Source organism: Pan paniscus, chromosome 13, assembly GCF_029289425.2.
Source record: "Pan paniscus chromosome 13, NHGRI_mPanPan1-v2.0_pri, whole genome shotgun sequence".
NCBI lineage: Eukaryota > Metazoa > Chordata > Mammalia > Primates > Hominidae > Pan > Pan paniscus.
Genome location: NC_073262.2, coordinates 92275133 through 92293888, shown reverse-complemented (window position 1 = coordinate 92293888; position 18756 = coordinate 92275133).

Sequence of the window (18756 nt, the reverse complement as noted above, 5' to 3'; positions counted from 1 at the left end):
TTAGATTGGAAGAGACCTCAAAAATGGATACCTCTCAATTTTCATATTCCCTTAGACCTTAACTTATTCCTAGGGTTGCATTCTGCCTCGTCAGTTTCCAACAACACTGGACACAAACTTCTTGAAAGAATGAGTGTGACAGCTACCAAAAATACTGAGGTAGTACCTCTGATTGCTCATCAACTTTTTAATGTCATATGTTGATATGAGACTGTATCCATAGCCCAATTAAAATGATTTTTAAAAAGACATTTTGGGTTGTCTGTACCACTGTTCCCTATTAGCAGGGATTATTAGAGATGATTGTATAGTTACACATGTCTCCGGAATGTATTTTGGATTGATATTTTCATGTCGTTGTGTCATGCTGAAATTTAAAATAATTCAGATAGGATAATGAAGCTTTCCTATGAAGCTCAGACTCATAACATACAGAAGCTTCCCATTTTCCAGGCTGTGGGCTGTTGCTGATCCCGTCCTTGTTCTCTTCCTCATGTTGGGAATGACCAGCATCTTCACTCGGTCTAAAGAATCATTGGCCTAAATACAGAGGATTTTCTCTGCCCCCACCTAGTTGATGTGCTGTTAGTTTTATCCTTTCATGTTTGTTTGGAAGGTAATTAACATTTTTACTTTACATAGTAGTCATTAAAACCTTTTCTTTCAGTTTTCACAGGCTGTAAGAGACTATTAAGGAGGCAATTGAGCAGGAAGATAATATGAGGATGTGGCAAGAAAAAATGTGCACTGCTACCAATAACAGAACAGTTCACATTTATGCAAAGTCTTCTTTAACTAATAAAAAATTTACACCATACTTGAATATTCTTCATGTTTGACAACTAGAGGATTATGCAACTACATTTCTTTTCTTAAATATTGAATGTCTTCCAATGAAATGATCTAACAAACCAACAACAAACCTTTCTCTACATTGTGCCTATCTAGACATGGCTCATTTATTTCATTAGAAGGTAAATCCAGTGGACAATTTGTTTTGACAAGGCAAACTAAATTCTTCCCCTTTACTTTTCTCTTTACAGCATATTTCCTTTGAATATTTATCTTGAGTTCTCAACATCATTCGTTTTGAAGATAAGGGTAAGCCAGCCAGCCCTGGAATCTGTGCTATGATAATCTGATGCAGATCAGGTGAAGGGCATCTTGTGATTTTTGTTTGTTTGTAAAGAATTCTCATGGATGTAAGAAACTGGAGAGCTTGCCTGAAATAGCTTGCATTCTATCTTAAATTCTTTAAGCCATTTTTTCATACAGGCAATATCCAGATGTTGTTCCTCTATTTAAGAGGGAAAATAAGACAAAAGCTTTTGTATAGTGTCAAATAACGTTGTGTCATACAACAAATATCAAATAATAGAGGTGGTTTTTTGAGAGCTTTAAAATTTATTGTTAATCATTCACTCATTCATTTAAAAATATTTATTGAATATTTTCTATGTCAAAACTGTCCCATTTGAAGATTCTAAGTATTTTCCTATGACTGTCTTTCACTTTACCTTGCTTCATTGTTCTCCATTCTGATTAATTTATCCCTATTTGTTTAATACTGATAATATGACAGAATGCTTGATTCTATAGTCTTAGCACTTTAAAAAATATTTTTCTGGCCAGAGTAATAATTTTTTTGTTTTTTTGAGTAGCCCGGGCTGGAGTGCAGTGGCGCAATCTCAGCTCACTGCAATTTCTGCCTCCTGGGTTCAAGTGATTCTCCTGCCTCAGCCTCCTGAGTAGCTGGGATTTCAGGTGCATGCCACCACACCCAGCTAATTTTTGTATTTTTAGTTGAGATGAGGTTTCACTATGTTGGCCAGGTTGGTCTCGAACTCCTGACCTCAAGTGATCTGCCCACCTCAGCCTCCGAAAGTGCTGGGATTACAGGCATGAGCCACTGCGCTGGGCCCAGAGTAATAAAATTTAAATGTCTTTTTTATCAAAGATAAAAGTTGCATATAGGGAACTGTTCTGTGCTTATATTTTGTTAGTGTTTATTTTCACTTCATCTATTAAAGATGTGGAGATTTATACATGAAAGGTGGGCACTTCAATTTTAACTTTTTGCTGTACATTTTGAAGTGCTACAGTGGTTCCAAGGAATATGTGAAGGCCCTTTCTTATACTGTGGATAAGGTTTGATTACAGTCATGTACCACATAATGACCCTTCGGTCAATGACAGACCACATATATGATGGTGGCTCCATAAGATTACTATGGAGCTGAGAAATTCCTATCATCTAGTGATGTCATTAGCTGTTGTAAAATCATAGTGCAATGCATTATCTTTTCTATGTTTAGATATGTTTAAATTCACAAATACTTACTACTGTGTAAGTACTGCCGACAGTATCCAGTACAGTAACATGCTGTACAGGTTTGTAGCCTAGGAGCAACAGGCTATACTCTATAGCCTAGGTGTGTAGTAGGCTATACAATCCAGGTTTGTCTAAGTACACTCTATGATGTTTGCACAATGACAAAATCGCCTAATGATGAATTTCTCAGAATGTATCCCTGTTGTTAAGTGATGCATGACTATACTTGGATTCTGAATATCTATGCTTACTTGCAAAAGAACTTCACACTGATGAAACTGACATCTTAGGAACACTGCTTCTGAAACAGTAATACAATAGTGTGGATACAAAATTGTACATAATCTATATGCCCTAAATTTTCAAGTTGTTTTGCTCTATCTATAGTTTTTGTGGATGCTAGGGAGATGACATCTTGGAGACTTACCCATTCATAGTTGCTCTGAGAAGATATATTTTTAAAAGTTTTTTTAGAGACCAGGTCTCAGTACACTGCTTAGGCTAGCCTCAAAATTTTGGCTTCAAGCAATCCTCCTGTCTTAGTCTCTTGGGTAGCTGGGACTATAGGTTCATGCACTACACTTGGCTGAGAGGATGTAATTTTGTTTATTATAATAATAGTAAATTTGTTTGTAAAAATTTTTTTCCTAATTCTCAAGAGGGAATTGAGAATTGCTGAGATAGTACAGGTAGTATCTTCTATGGTAATGACTGCTGAGGATATTTCAAGCCAGATATAAGAAGGTAGAGCACATTACAGGATTATTTCTGGTCAACAGTTTAGTTTCTTAGCTTTTAGGTCTAAAAATTTAGTAAAAAAAATTTCCCCAGGGTTCTAAACTTCAATTTCCTTGCCTATAAAAGGGGCATAATAATTATGGCTACTTCATGGGGCTTACTGTGAGAATAAATGAATTAGTATATGTAAAATAAATACTTTTGCACCAACCAAATAGTTCTCTTTTCCTTGGTGGTGCTGGTGCTGAGAGTCAATCTCTCTCTCTCTCTCTCTCTCTCTGTCTCTCTCTCTCCCCTTTCCTTTTCCCCTTTCTCTTCAGTGGGGACCACCCTTTTTCAAGGGAGAGTTTAACCTCCCTCAATAACTTCACCATGCCCTAACAAAGTCTTGTTTATTTCTTGGCTTTGGCCTTAGATTTTAGAATATTGAAGTGGGGCCTCTAGTCATCTGACAAGTGAGCACACATTGTTCTATATTATATCTAAATCTTCAACCCATAGAACAGAAAGAAAATATTGTGAATTTTGCCCTTATTGACTTTATGAAGAAGGAAAGACATTCCTTAAATCATTAGTCTTCAACCACCCTAATTTTCTTATTATTGAAATAGTCTCCTGGAATATAGAGGCTTTAATGTTTTTTCATGTAAAAAATGTAGCACTTTAGTTGTAATGCTAGAATTTCTTGTAATTATTGAATGCTAATTTTTCCTTGATTACTTATGTATACTCAATATTAGTGTCACATTATGGTATTTCTGCAATATGAAACATTAATATTAAGCATATATAACTGATAACCAAAATTAACTAGTTTTCAAAGAATTATAATGTATTGATGGTAAGGAGAGTGGTAGAAATGAGATGAGTGGTTTGTTTCAGAAAGCACAATCACATTTACTTTGATTGTGTTTGATGCTGAAAAACAATGGTTGGGAGAAGTCAAACGTTATTTCTTTCTGATGCAAGAAGCTTAATTATGATTAATTACTGTACTGGTTTTCTAGAGCTGCTATAACAAAGTACTACAAACCAGGTGGCTTAGAACAACAGAATTCATTGTCTCCCATTTCTCGAGACCAGAGGTCCAAGATCAAGCTGTTGACAGGGTTGACTCCTTCCTTCTGATGGATATAAGGGAGAATCTGTTCCATGCCTTTCTCTTAGCTTCTGATGGTTTGTTGGCAATCTTTGGAGTTCCTTGGCTTATAGATCTCTGCCTTCATCTTCATATGGCTTTCTTCGTGTGTGTATGTGTGTGTGTGTATCCAAATTTTCCCTTTTTATAAGATAGCGGTGACATTGGATTAGGGGCCCAGTCTATTCCAATATGGCCTGTTCTTAACTAATGACATCTGCATTAATCCTATTTCCAAATGAGGTCACATTCTGACGTACTGAAGGTTAAGACTTCAGCATATGAATTTAGTGGGGGACATGATTCAACCCATAACACTTATAATCCTCAGATCCTACTTTTAAATGCTCAATGATCAGTGGTAACTGTTCTTGGAGTTTGTGTCTTAATTTTATAAATATAAAGAAAAAAATCACTAATCAAAAATAAACAAATGAACCTACTAACCAATTAAACAACCAGCCCACTGCCAGCCAGGGATTCTAATGCTCAGTTGACAAGTTGATGGAGGCAGGTTTCATTTCATAAGCACAGATTTATAAATGATATTCTCCTACATAGATTCTAAACATGTAAAACTTAATCAATTGTAGTGTGGAAAATAAGTTCTAAAAAAAGAGTCGGAGAACAAATAAAAGAGAAAAAAACCCTCAAATTTGAAACTATTCCGATTTTATATAATCTACTTACTAGGAAACTGTAAGGGCGACACCCATCCTGCATTCTGTGGAAGTGTCCCAATCTTACCAGGAAAATCTTACATCCTGTAAACTTCACTTTCATATCTAAATAAATGCTTAATATTTACTAGAGTGGTCAAGCAAGTTATTTGATGATGATGACTTGTTACATTAACTGGCAAAAGCTCTTAAAAATATGAAAGACCCACTCATAAATAAGATATTTTCAGTGGTTGTCCTTTACAACACATAACATTTAAAAATAAATAACCTTTAATTTTAATGTATTGACTTTTTTTAAAAAAGGAGAAATGAGTGTTTTGGTTTGGTAGCTATACTTTGATAGATATCTGTCTTTAATAAAATATAAATGTAGATACATTTGGAGACAGAGTTTGATAGGGAATGGAAAATTATGTTTTAAAAATTCTTTTATCTAAATTATAATCTTAAACACTCATACAAAAATTACTGGAAATAAATGCTTCCTTTTGGAGGAATTTTCACCTGACACCCCTTACATGATGCAGGCAATTTTTAGGGCTTTTGTTGTTGTTGTTGTTGTTGTTAGGTTTTTTATTTGTTTGTTTGTTTGTTTTTTGAGACAGGGTCTGGCTCTGTCATCTAGGCTGGAGTGCAGTGACATGAACATAGTTCACTGCATCCTCGACTTCTTGGGCTCAAGTGATCCTCCTACCTCAGCCTCCTGAATAGCTGAGACTACAGGCACATGCCACCACACTCGACTCATTTTGTTTATTTTTTTGTGGAGACAGGGTGTCACTATGTTGGACTCAAGTGATCCTCCCACCTTAGCCTCCCAAAATGCTGAGGTTACGGGCATGAGCCACTGCACCTGGCCCAATTTTTAGTATTTTGATATTTGATGCCCATCACTTAAATAACAACAATTTGGAGTATCTCACAAAGCAGCAAAACCTGTCATAGCTACCCTATGAATTACTATTTTCTAAAACCTTGTACTTTGCTGAAACTGAAAACAGCAACTTGAGACCAAGTTCGTGTTTTCACAAACAAGTAGTTTAACTAAATTAAATTTTAAAAGGCTAGATTCCATTTATTTTGAGGGCTTTTATGATACTAGATACTAGGTGAGGTATCTAGGGCTTCTATCATACTATGATACTAGAAAGCTGTTTGAATTTTTCACATCTTGTTTCGTTATTTTCTTGTGGACACTGATTAGTAGGGCAAACAGAAACTCTAGATATTCTTAGGCTCACAATAAAAGAAACACATTTTCAAAATAAATCCAGATGTTAATTTAATTCCATTTGTTGAAATAAATTTTTATTCTCTTAATAAGGCAAATAGCCATTTAAATAATAAGTAATACCAAAAAATGCTGGCAAAATCACAGGTACTGATGAAAATTCAGAAGCATTGTTAGTCTTTTTCCTTGAATTATACATGGCATTTAATTAAACAGCACTTCTTTAGTTCAGCATTCCACTTTAGCAGTGATAACTAAAAGCATCAATTCTATGTCTAGTTATAGCCAAGGAATATCAACAGAACACTGGGGTTTGTTTGTTCGTTTGATACAGGGTCTCGCTCTGTCACCCAGGTTGGAGTGCAGTGGAGTGATCACCACTCTCTGCAGCCTCAACATCCTGGGCTCAAGCCATCCTCCTGCCTCAACCTCCTGAGTAGCTGGGACTACAGGCATGCACCACCATACCTGGGTAATTTTTAAAAATTATTTGTAGAGGCGGGGTCTTGCCATGTTGCCAAAAGCCATCCCCACTAATTCCTCCTTGCTAGCAGAACCTCTATTAGATGTTACTTGAAGAGCCTATAATCTCAAGGAAAGTGATCCTAGTTTCTGGCCTAAGAGCAGGTATATGACCTAGTTCTGTTCAATGAAGTGAAGGGAAAATCCCCTGGGGGTCTCCTCAGGAATATTTTCCCCTTTGATAAAAGAAGGGGCTACTAAGGGAGGCTCCCTGCCCTGTACTCATAGCTACTTCTGCCTTTGAACATGGTTAGAGAAGGACATGATGCATGGAAATCCCGCAAAAATCTTGCAACTCTGTAAAGTCCAACAGACACTAAACCTGACATCATAGAACCACTGGGTCAACACACCTACAACTGCCTTCTTGCAAACTGTGTGGGGAAATAAATCTCATTTGTTTACGCCACTATTAGGTGACTTGCAACTGAAAACATTCCTAACTGATTATAACAAGGCACCTGTATCCTACAGCATATTATCAATAATTACACATGGGCTGATTTTCTGTGGCATCTATTTGCTCATTAATTCATTTAGTCAGTCATCAAACATTTCTTAAGCAACAACTATGTGACAGGCACCATGCTAGGCACCAGAAACATAATGCGAAGCAAGATAGACACATCTCCTGCAGTCTGAGTGAATAGGCCTCAGTTATTCAGTTTGTGGCTAACTTGTAACCCCTCTCCCCCTTATCCCCAAAGCTTTTAAGGCAGGTGATCTACATGGATTTGCCACCTTAATTTGTGAAATTAGCCAGGAGATTTGGCCAGTCAGTACTAGCCACCTCATTAACAAATCAAAAGGAAGATTGATCCTTAGTTTTTTAAAGATTGCTGACCCCTAATTAGTAAACATGAAGACTCTAAAAAGGAATGATTGAAGTCAATGAAATTATAAAGAACGGAGATTCAGTAAGTATGAACTTAACTTCTAGGTACTCAAAATAGGATTGCTTTCTGAAAGTTTGAAAAACAAATTTTTGAGGCAAATAAAATAATGTAGACAAATAGAATTATTTTTTCAGATAGGAAGTGAAAACCACGTTATAAAAAGCAAAACACAGATTCAGGAAATACAGAGATCAGTGAAAAGATAGCTCTCCAGCAGTTTCCTAAGTTGTCTGTGAGAAGTAAATTAACATTTGAGAACTCCCCAAATCCCAGGCACTCTCTTTGTGGCATCTCACATGAGCCTACATTAACTATGCAAAGAAACATTACTATTTCCATTTTACAGAAAAGGAAGCTGAGGTTCAGAAACTTAGGTAATCTCATCACATAATTAGTAAGAAATAGAGTCTTGATTAAACTCAGGTTTGTCTAGAGTCAAACAGCACATCCCTCTACTATGCCATACCACTTCCTTAAATACAGGAGGCAAACCACTATGATCTCTTAAAAATTACCCTTTTGCCCCAAAGTCAGAATCTGAATCTTGGGTCAATGGAATGTAGGTTAATTCCTTCTGGCATTTATAGTCCTGTTCCTGGGAATGGTTTACAAAATAGTGTCTAATTTCTTAATAGCTGAGCCAGGAGATAAAATTTATGTTCAAAGAACAAAAAATAAAGGACATTCAAATTGGAAAGGAAGAAGTAAGAATTATCCCTATTTGCAGACAACATACTCTTACATTGAGAAAAACCTAAAGACTCCACCAAAAACCTGTTACAACCAATACATGAATTAAGTAAAGTTGCAGGATACAAAAATCAATGTTCAAAAATCAACAGTATTTCTACTGGCCGACAGTTAATAATTTGAAAAAGAAATAAAGAACGCAATCCCACTTACAATAGCTACCCAAACAAATAAAATACCTAGGAATAAATTGAGACAAAGAAGTGAAAGATCTATACAAGGAAAACTATAAAACATTGATGAGAAAAGTTGAAAAGGACACACACAAAATGAAAAGATGTCTCATGCTCATGGAAGATTACCCAAAGTGATCTACAGATTCAATGCAATGTCTGTTAAAATACCAATGACATTCTTCACAGAACTAGAAAAAGCAATCTCAAAATTCATATGGAACCACACAAGACTCCAGAAAGCCAAAGCAACCCTGAGCAAAAACAACAAAGCTAGAGACATCATACTACCTGACTTCAAAATATATTAAAAATCTGTAGTCACCCAAAAGGCATAGTACTGGCATAAAAATAGACACATGGACAAATGCAACAGAATAGAGACCCCAGAAACAAGTCCACACACCTACAGTGAACTCATTTTCAACAAAGGTTTCAAGAACATACACTGGGAAAAGACGTTTTCTTCAATAAATGGTTCTGGGAAAGCCGGATATCCATATGCAGAAAAATGAAACTAGATCCCTATCTCTTACCATATACAAAATCAAATCAAAATGGATTAAATACTTAAGTGTAAGCCCTGAAACTATGAAACTACTAAAAGAAAACACTGGGGAAATGTTTCAGGATATTGGTCTGAGTAAAGATTTTTTTTGGGTAATACCTTAAAATCACAGGCAACAAAAGCAAAAATAGACAAATGGGATTACATCAAGCTAAAGAACTTCTGCTCAGCAAAGAAAACAACATACAGGATGGGACAAAATAGCTGTAAACTATTCATCCAACAAGGGATTAATAACTAGAATATACAAATAACTCAAAACAACTCAACAGCAAATAAGTAAATAAATAAATCCAATTTAAAAATAAGCAGATGATCTGAACAGACATTTTTCTTCTTCTTCTTCTTTTTTTTTAGATGGAGTTTCACTGTTGTTGCCCAGGCTGGAGTGCAATGGTGTGATCTCGGCTCACTGCAACCTCCGCCTCCCGGGTTCAGGCAATTCCCCTGCCTCAGCCTCTTGAGTAGCTGGGATTACAGGCACGTGCCACCACACCTGGCTAATTTTGTATTTTTAGTAGAGATGGGTTTTGCCATTTTGGTCAGGCTGGCTTTGAACTCCTGACCTCAGGTGATCCACCCGCCTTGGCCTCCCAAAGTGCTGGGATTACAGGCGTAAGCCACCATGCCCGGCCATGAATAGACATTTTTCAAAAGAAGAGATACAAATGGCCAAAAGTATATGAAAAAATGCTCAACATTACTAATCATAAAGGAAATACAAATCAAAACCACAATGAGATATCATCTCATCCCAATTAGAATGGTTATTATCTTCCTGATCAAAAAGACAAACAATAACAAATGCTAGTGAGGATGTAGAGAAAAGGGAATCCTTATACACTGTTGGTGAGAATGTAAATTAGTACAGTCATTGATATGGTTTGACTCTATGTTCCCACCCAAATCTCATGTGGAATTCTATCCCCAGTGTTGGAGGAGAGGCTGGCGGGAGATGATTCAATCATTGGGGCGGACTTCCCTTTGCTGTTCTCGTGATAATGAGTGAGTTCTCATGAGATCTGGTTGTTTAAAAGGGTGTAGCACTTCCCCCTTAGCTCTCTATCTCCTGCTCTACCATGTGAAGATTGTGCCTGCTTCCTCTTCACCTTCCGCCATGATTGTAAGTTTCCTGAGGCCTCCTCAGACATGCCTCCTGTATAGCTTGCAGAACTGAGAGTCAATTAAACCTCTTTTCTCCATAAATGACCCAGTCTCAGGTATGTCTTTATAGCAGTGTGAAAATTGACTAATACAGTCATGGAAAACAGTATGGAGGTTCTTCAAAAAACTGAAATTAGAACTGCCATATGATCAAGCAATCCCACTGCTAGGTAATCAGTACATTGATGAGATATCTGCATGTCCATGTTTATTGTAGCAATAGTCATAATAGCCAAGAAATGGAATCACACTAAGTGTCCATCAACAGATGAATAGATAAAGAAAATGTATATGTATATATAAAACCACATATTATTCAGCCATAAAGAAGAATGAAATCCTGTCATTTGAGCAATATGGATGGAACTGGAGTACATTATGTTAAATGAAATAAGCCAGGCATAGAAAATTATTGCATGTTTTCACTGATGTGGGAGTTAAAAAGTGTTGATCACATGAAGGTAGAGAGTAGAATGGTGATTACTAGCGGCTGGGAAGAGTAGTGGGGAGTAAGGATGAAGAGAAGTTGGTTAAAGGGAATGAAAATACAGTTTAATAGAAAAAAATAAGTTCTAGTGTTTCATAGCACAGTAGGGTGGCTATAGTTAATAGTAATTTATTGTATACTTCAAAAGAGCTAGAAGAGAAGATTTATAATTTTCCCAACCTAGAGAATTGATCAATATTTAGGTGATAGATATCCCAATTATCCTGATTTGATCATTACACAATGTATGCATGTATCAAAATATCACATGTAGCCCAGAAATATGTACATTCATTATGTATCAATCAAAAAAGGTCTAGATTAAATACCTGAAGGCTCTTCTTCCCTCTTTTAATTTCTAAACCAATTGATTACAGTAGAGAAGTTTTCTTTCTCTTGAGAGTGTGACAGAGTTATATAGGGACAATGTGAACAATATACACTCAGGGCTAACCTGGACATACATATATAACGAAATTAATTAGAGAAAGATTTTGACCAGTAATCTTTGTAAGTATTCCTCAGAAATGCTTACCCATGCTTTTGTGTGTTGAACCATCAGTTTATATCTGTGGTGGAACTTTTAGGTTTAGTTGTGTAGCCAAACTGCCTTTGTTTGAATGTGTTTGGCAGAGAACTGGAAGTGTTAGTTATTTTGATCTTCTATATGAAGGCAATAGCTAGTTAATTTGACCAAAAGGCACAGTTAGGGCACTTCTGGGACATTTTTACAGTGGTGATTTTATATACTGCTATGGTTTGCAAAGAAATTTGAGACAAATGGCACCGATGAGCAGTCTCTGAAATATGTGAACACAAGAAGTCAGAAGAGTTGTTATATACTTGTGCTTTGAAAAATGTGAACAGCTTGAAAAGAGAAAAAGTACCAGATTTTCCCTAGGGCCAGATAGCACAATCAAGTAAAGGAAGATACCAATTTAATGCAGTTTGTGAGATTTAGTGAGGAATTATTTCCTAAATATCCAATCATCAGCTCATTATCACCTCACAATAGGCAGATTAATACATTTAATTTGCTAGGATTATAGTCTTGTTTGAGTTGGTCAACTGCTTGTAAAGTGAGACATTTTTTAAAAAGTAGTACATGGCTCACACCTATAATCCCAGCACTTTGGGAGGCCGAGGTGGCGGATCACTTGAGGTCAGGAGTTTGAGACCAGCCTAGCCAACATGGTTAAACCCCATCTCTACTAAAAATACAAAAATTAGCTGAGCATGGTGGTGGGCACCTGTAATCCCAGCTACACAGGAGGCTGAGGCAGGAGAATCGGTTGAAACTGGGGGCGGAGGTTGCAATGAGCTGAGATTGTGCCACTACACTACAGCCTGGGCGACAGAGTGAGACTCCGTTTAAAAAAAAAAAAAAAGTAGTACAGAGGTACTTCTGTGACACAAATACAAACCTTTAACCATTTTACCATTGGTGTTCAACTTTACCTCAGATGGTCCACCTTATGAAAGACTGAACCACAATCATCATTCTATATCAGTACACATTAACCTTAAAGGTAGTAGGCTCCACATCATAAGGACAAACAAATTAGAAATCTCTAGAGTAATTGGTACTAAGAAGAAACTAAACTCATTTAATGATACACTACCTCCTTATAAACTGAAAATTATAGTCTAGGTGTTTTTTGTTTGCATTTTTAAATTAGTCAAAACATTAATGCTTTCTAATGTGATTTCCTAAGGTTGCTTTACTGTTTTTAATCAAAGGCTGGATCCATCTTAATGCTAAGGCAAATACAAAGTAGATTATACAAAAAACATATACCTCATGAGCACAAGAAGTTACATGTTGATCTTGCCACAGAATAATAATAAGCCGTGCTTGTGTATCAGAAAAAAAGGGCGGGGGCAGAAAAGGGGAAGCTCGCAGCCAGTGCTGGTGGAGACTCAGGTAAGCCTAAGAAAACAATCCGTGAAGAAGTTAAAACGAGCCTCAGCTGGACTTCCACAGTCAAATGAAACCTACATATTCAAGGACACATTCTTTGGGATTTATAACCTCAAAGATATTTTTGCCAATCAATTCTAGCAACCTATGTTGTATGTTTTTGGCAACTCTATAGGTGTATATTGAAAATCAGTCTTCATATGTAAATGTGATGTTCTTCAGGAAGCAAAACTTCAAATATGCATTGCTACATTTCAGGTAACAGATGAACTAAACAACTCAAAAAGCAGTTAATTTAAATGCAGAAACACCAAAGCAGTTATCAAACCAAGGTCCTTACTTGGTGATATTATTTTCCAGGTTATGACTATTTGGATCCAGGAGACAGATAAAGTAACCTGAAAATAAACAAGGATCATATGTTGCCTTAATGAGTACCTCAAAATTCCCCAGAGGTATAATAATGATATCAAGTGTAAAATCAAGAATAGAAAATCATCGGGCGCGGTGGCTCACGCCTGTAATCCCAGCACTTTGGGAGGCTGAGGAGGGCAGATCACGAGGTCAGGAGATGGAGACCATCCTGGCTAATACGGTGAAACCTCATCTCTACTAAAAATACAAAAAAAAAAATTGGCCGTGTGTGGTGGCGGGTGCCTGTAGTCCCAGCTACCTGGGAGGCTGAGGCAGGAGAATGGCATGAACCCGGGAGGCGGAGCTTGCAGTGAGCCGAGATCGCGCCACTGCACTCCAGCCTGGGCGACAGAGCGAGACTCCGTCTCAAAAAAAAAAAAAAAAAAAAAAAAAGAATAGAAAATCATCACCCATTTTCATCTTAAATAAAATAATACCTATATATGTTAGGAAGATATTGAAATTTCTTTAAAAACTATCATTGCAATTCACATTTTTAAAACTTTAATTAGCATTTTATAAATCAGCATCCTTGAAGAAAATTTACAGTTAGCCCTGTTCAAAGGTTGAGGCGGCATAAAGCCTTCTTGTGTGTGAAGAATTAAAGCCTCAGAAAGTTTAATCTTTTTGTTTCTGTATATATAATATATGCTCATTATACAAGTAATACATGCTCATTATATAGAAAAACATTAAGAGGAAAATAATAACCATAGATACTGTTATTGAATCACAATTTTGATTAATCTGATCTTAGGGACCAACTATTGCCTTAATTTACAAATGAGGAAACAGAGCTTAGCTAGAGGTCAAATAAGTTGCCCAAAGACACAAAGCTGCTTATTAGCAAAAATGGAACTCTTTCTCCTGATTTCTAATCCGAAGCTTGTTTCTGATGTACCATGCTGCCCATTTTCTTTCCAAACCCTGATCTTTTGTGTTCAGGCCCTTAAGTTCTCCTTAACTCAATTCCTTTTCCAAACCCATAGTACACCAAATCACCAACCCCTATCACTAAAAACCTTCCCTACCTCCAGAGGGACACACACATACAGGCAATGGACCTTTGGGGTTGATGTGATGTACAATGTCCTTGATCAAAGACCTTGTACAATCACTAGAGGATTAAGTGAGAAAATATGAAAGCACATTGAAAACTGAAAAGACCTGTGCAAATATTCTTCTTCTTTTTGGTAGAACGTTTACTAAATATAAAAAATGATTCTCAAAAATACATTTCTTCTGGTACCATAGAAAAACTCATCTTCTATACTGAATAATAAATCTGTATCTAATGCTGCTTTATAAATAGCTTAAAAATAACCTCCTTCATATTGTAAAATCTATACTTCTCATGTCCCCTTTAAAATTTTATCACTTATTTCCCTGTACAGTGCCAAGAAATTCCTTTAGACTATTTTTGAGATAACAAAATATTTTTATAAAGTCCCAACTCCCGCATCTTTTAATACTGATTACAAAATTCAGTAGTAAGCAGTCTGAAAATAAACATGGAAAACCTCCAAAATATTTCATTTTTACTTAGTTTCCCCTTGTCATATCTCAAAGTATAAAACTGAGCTTTGGGCAACATTAAATAGGTTGTTTGTTCATCTTATGAACATACAGTGCTCTGGAAGTGGAGCTAGACTATCACCTGGATTCGGGCAGCAGGCTTCACACTGACACCCTCCGACAGCCCCTGGTATTAAGTGGTTCCCACACAACCAAGGGGGTAGTGGTACCTCCCACCACTACGGCCCTGGTTTTATGCCGGCCTCCACCATCAGTGCTAAGTTACTTCTAATGTCTTTTTGGTACCTGAGTACCTGTCATCTTTAAGGGAGCCGGTAGGGAGGAAAAGCCATATTTATGCTTATTGGCATCACCTGTGTTGTTCCAAGCTTATTAGACAGGTAAGAGACAGAATAACAAAGCAAAAAGAACAAAGGCCTTGCAATCAGACAAGTCTAGGCTTGAATCCCAGCTCTGCTCCTCTCTAGCTGAGTGACCTCTAGTGAGTTATTTAACCTCTCTGAGTCTCAGTTCCTTATATGTACACTGGGGATAATATCAGTATCATTTCATAGGGCCGTTGTGAAAATAAAATAAGATAATACCTGATAAGCACCTTGTGTCATATCTTCCACTTGTATAGTGCTCCAAATATATGGTGTCTATTGTTATATATGTTCATTCAGTGTAGATAACACTGCAATGAAATATTTCTGACAGACATCCTTGGGAGGGGCCTTCATACTGTATTTTTAACTTTTCTTAAATGCTGATATAATTACTGTAGCCAGTATTTCCTAATTGCATCAGAGAAGAGGGCTTTGTCCAGGTCACATGATAAAAGTCTTTATAGTTCTAGGATTTTCTTTATTACACTATTGTGTGAGCACAAATTAAGGACCCAAGACTAAGGATATTGTCTAGGGATTTTATGACTGAGAGACATCATTATCTTTTACTATGTTGCACTCATAATTGACATGCTGTAATAATTGGGTATTTTGTGAGACTTGATAAGGGAAAAATCAGCAGTATGGAAGTAGTATTTACTGGAAAAAAAACAAAACAGAAGAACAAACACAAAGATCATACCACTAAGAGGTCGGGGTGGTGAGGGAGCTGGAAACAGGGACTCTTGCACTGGAAACATGAACTATGTCCTAAACAAAACATTAAGGAACTCTGAACTTTTTGACAGCAGCGCAAAAGGCAAACTTCATGAATATAAGTTTATGGCCAGCTTAGTAGGGATCAGCTTCAAGGTGCTGCTTAGAAACAGTGTAGAGTGTCTGAAAAGGAAGATTGAGGACATGAGAATGTGTTAACAGGAACTCTGCTTAGATGGATGAGGTGTTCTGTGCTGTCTTCTGTGAGGGGCTTGCAATCAAACTGCAGTTGAAAAGGGCATCGAGAAGACCAGCTAAAATAACTGAACACTTGGGAAATCCATCCCTGTTTATACAACCTGAGTAAGGCAAGGCTGAGCAGCATCTGGAGAATGTGAAGAGGATACTGTTGTGGTGATACCAAGCATTTGTTTTGCGCTTTAATGAAATCAGACAGAATACAGGAGAACAGACTTGACATTGTAACATGAGAGAGTTAGATTAGACAGCAAAAGTGACTATCCACGGCAAAAGTTAAGAGACTGAAATATTTATTAAATAGAATTTTATGTATTTTCTGGCTGTATATGGAGAAAACTAAACAGTTAACTTAGTTCCATGTTTTAGTTTCCAGTCAGTGTAATGGCCAAGACTTCTCTTTTTTTCTTTCCACAGTCTCTTTCTATTTGATTAAGATCTCCTGAGACTACATTTGGCCTACATTTATCTCAATCAATACCATTATTGAAAAATGGCAAACTTTCCTTTTAAGAATATATATATATTTAATCAAGGTAAAATTTGCATAACATAAAATTCACCACTTGAGCCATTTTGGTGACTTTTATTATTTCACATTGTGGCAAAACCATTGCCACTATCTAGATTCAGACCATTTTCATCACCCCAAAGGGAAACTACATACCCATAAAGCAGTCACTACCTATTCTTCCCTCCTCCCAGGCTCTGAAAACAATCAATATGCTTTCTGTCTCTATGGATTTGCCTTAGGAGTATATTTCTTTTGGAATCTTCTGAATTCTGTATTTAATTTTTCCAACTAGAAACTGTAGACTACTGTGTGTGTGTGTGTGTGTGTGTGAGAGAGAGAGAGAGAGACAGGAAGCAAGAGAGCACCCCCAATGAGAGCCAGCATTCATAAGAAACTTTGCAAGGTCAAATCTATTTGAAATGTTCAAACAAAATGAAGACCTGGGAGGATATTTATCTTTCAATAGGATGTCTGTAATTTAAAGTAGATGTTGAACTTAAACTTCTCGAGAGCCATTCATTCATATTATAGAAATATAAAACCGTTCTTGAAATTTGCCTGTAACACTGAGAAAGATTTTTGAATGGAAACGTGGCTTTATAGCTCCTAAGTTAATGTAAAAAGGTTCACATCCAACAGAAGCACAGTCCTGGATTGGAGCCCTTCCTGTAATAGTTGGTGATAACCCTATTACTTTTTTTCTTCAGAGCAGTGGAATAGTGGCCATTCTTTATTCTGCCTTTGTCCTGGTGAGCACATCTGATATGGCAGAGGAAACTGAGGATGCCTGGCCGGTAAGTGAAAAGGCAACTTAAAAATGAAATGATAAAACCGTTTTTATTTCCCAACCATAAACACTTTAATGAATTTTAAATAGCCATATACATTCTATTCTGGCTGGGATTTTTAAAAAGTTGGTTAACCTAGTTACAAACTTTAAAACATGTTGAAAATGAATTGGCACATGGTCTTTAGGGTATCTACTATTTTTTGTAAACTGACTTAAAACTTGCATGACTTTCTTAGTTAGATTAAATTGATGGGAATGTTGTATGTTCTGTGTTCTCAAAAACATATATATGACTTTTGGAAGAAATCTTAATTTTCAACTGGTCAAATGTTTTCTCAGAAGGAGGAAGAGCCCGAAGGGTCTTGTGATTAAAGCGGTGCTTTGTAACCTAGCATGTCAAAGCCAAAAGAATTCTGTCATTTTGCACTTTCTGAATAGTTTGAGGATTTTTATTCTATTTTCATTTTCAATTTCTTTCCATTTCATAAGCCCCAACTAACATATCTCAACTATTCTCATTAATTAGGATTTAAGATTCCCCTTCCACAGCTCACTCACTGGTTTTAATGTCATGAACCTTGCTTGTTTTCTTGCCAAAGTATCTTTCCTACTTGCTTCACTGCAGTATCCCATTTGTTCTTTATAACATTCTCTCGGTTTTGGCTTCTGGGGACTCCTTGGTGACAATGGAGAACAGAGACTCCATATCACATTTTGAGGTATATGCTGACTTAGCCACTCTTTCCACAAATACTTCTCAAACAGTGTCTACGGGAAGTAATTTTTTTTCTTTTAAACCAACCGAACTTTTAAAAAGCCACCTGGAAGTTGGGGACAGCATGACACCCCTTCTTATAATATGTAATAATTAATGTAAAGCACTTGGAGGTCCTTGTTGCTGAGACACACTCTGACAAATGTGCAAACTATCATTATCCTTTGTGCCTTGTTGAGGACCTGTCAAAAAATTCATCTCTAATAAGGGATCGCCATAAAGTGGAGGGGTTTATTTACCAGTTCACTCCTTCACTTTAGTTCACTCATCTGAGTATACTTTGGTTTATTCTCAAGGATGCATGTATAAATGACCCTATTCTCCACGGTTAGCAAACCAAAACCTCTCTAAATTGGGAGAAAGAACTTGAATGTCGTGTGAAAGAAAGGAAAAAAGAGGGCTTGAAAAGGAAAAAAGCAGTGAAAAGCAGTAGTTAAACTGTAACCCCTATCTCTACTCACCAGACCACATCCCAACCGAATCCAGCTGCACCCACCCCGTAGACCTTTGGGGCTCTGATTGAGAGTGCAGATACAGGGCACATACTCATGCGTGGCTCCCTTCACTACTGGGTGTCAGTCTGGCCTGTGCTCAAGGTGTGGCATCTGGTTGGAGTTTCAATATGTAGGATCCACTACCAGGGTTTTCGTGAGATTAAGAAGGGTAAGGTAACCTACTGGCAAAAGGGGCTGGTATGCCCCAGGGGTTGGTTTGGCACAGCAGGATTAAAACGAAGTCAACCAAGGCTAGAGTCTGGTGTTCTTTAGTCATTCACCTCACC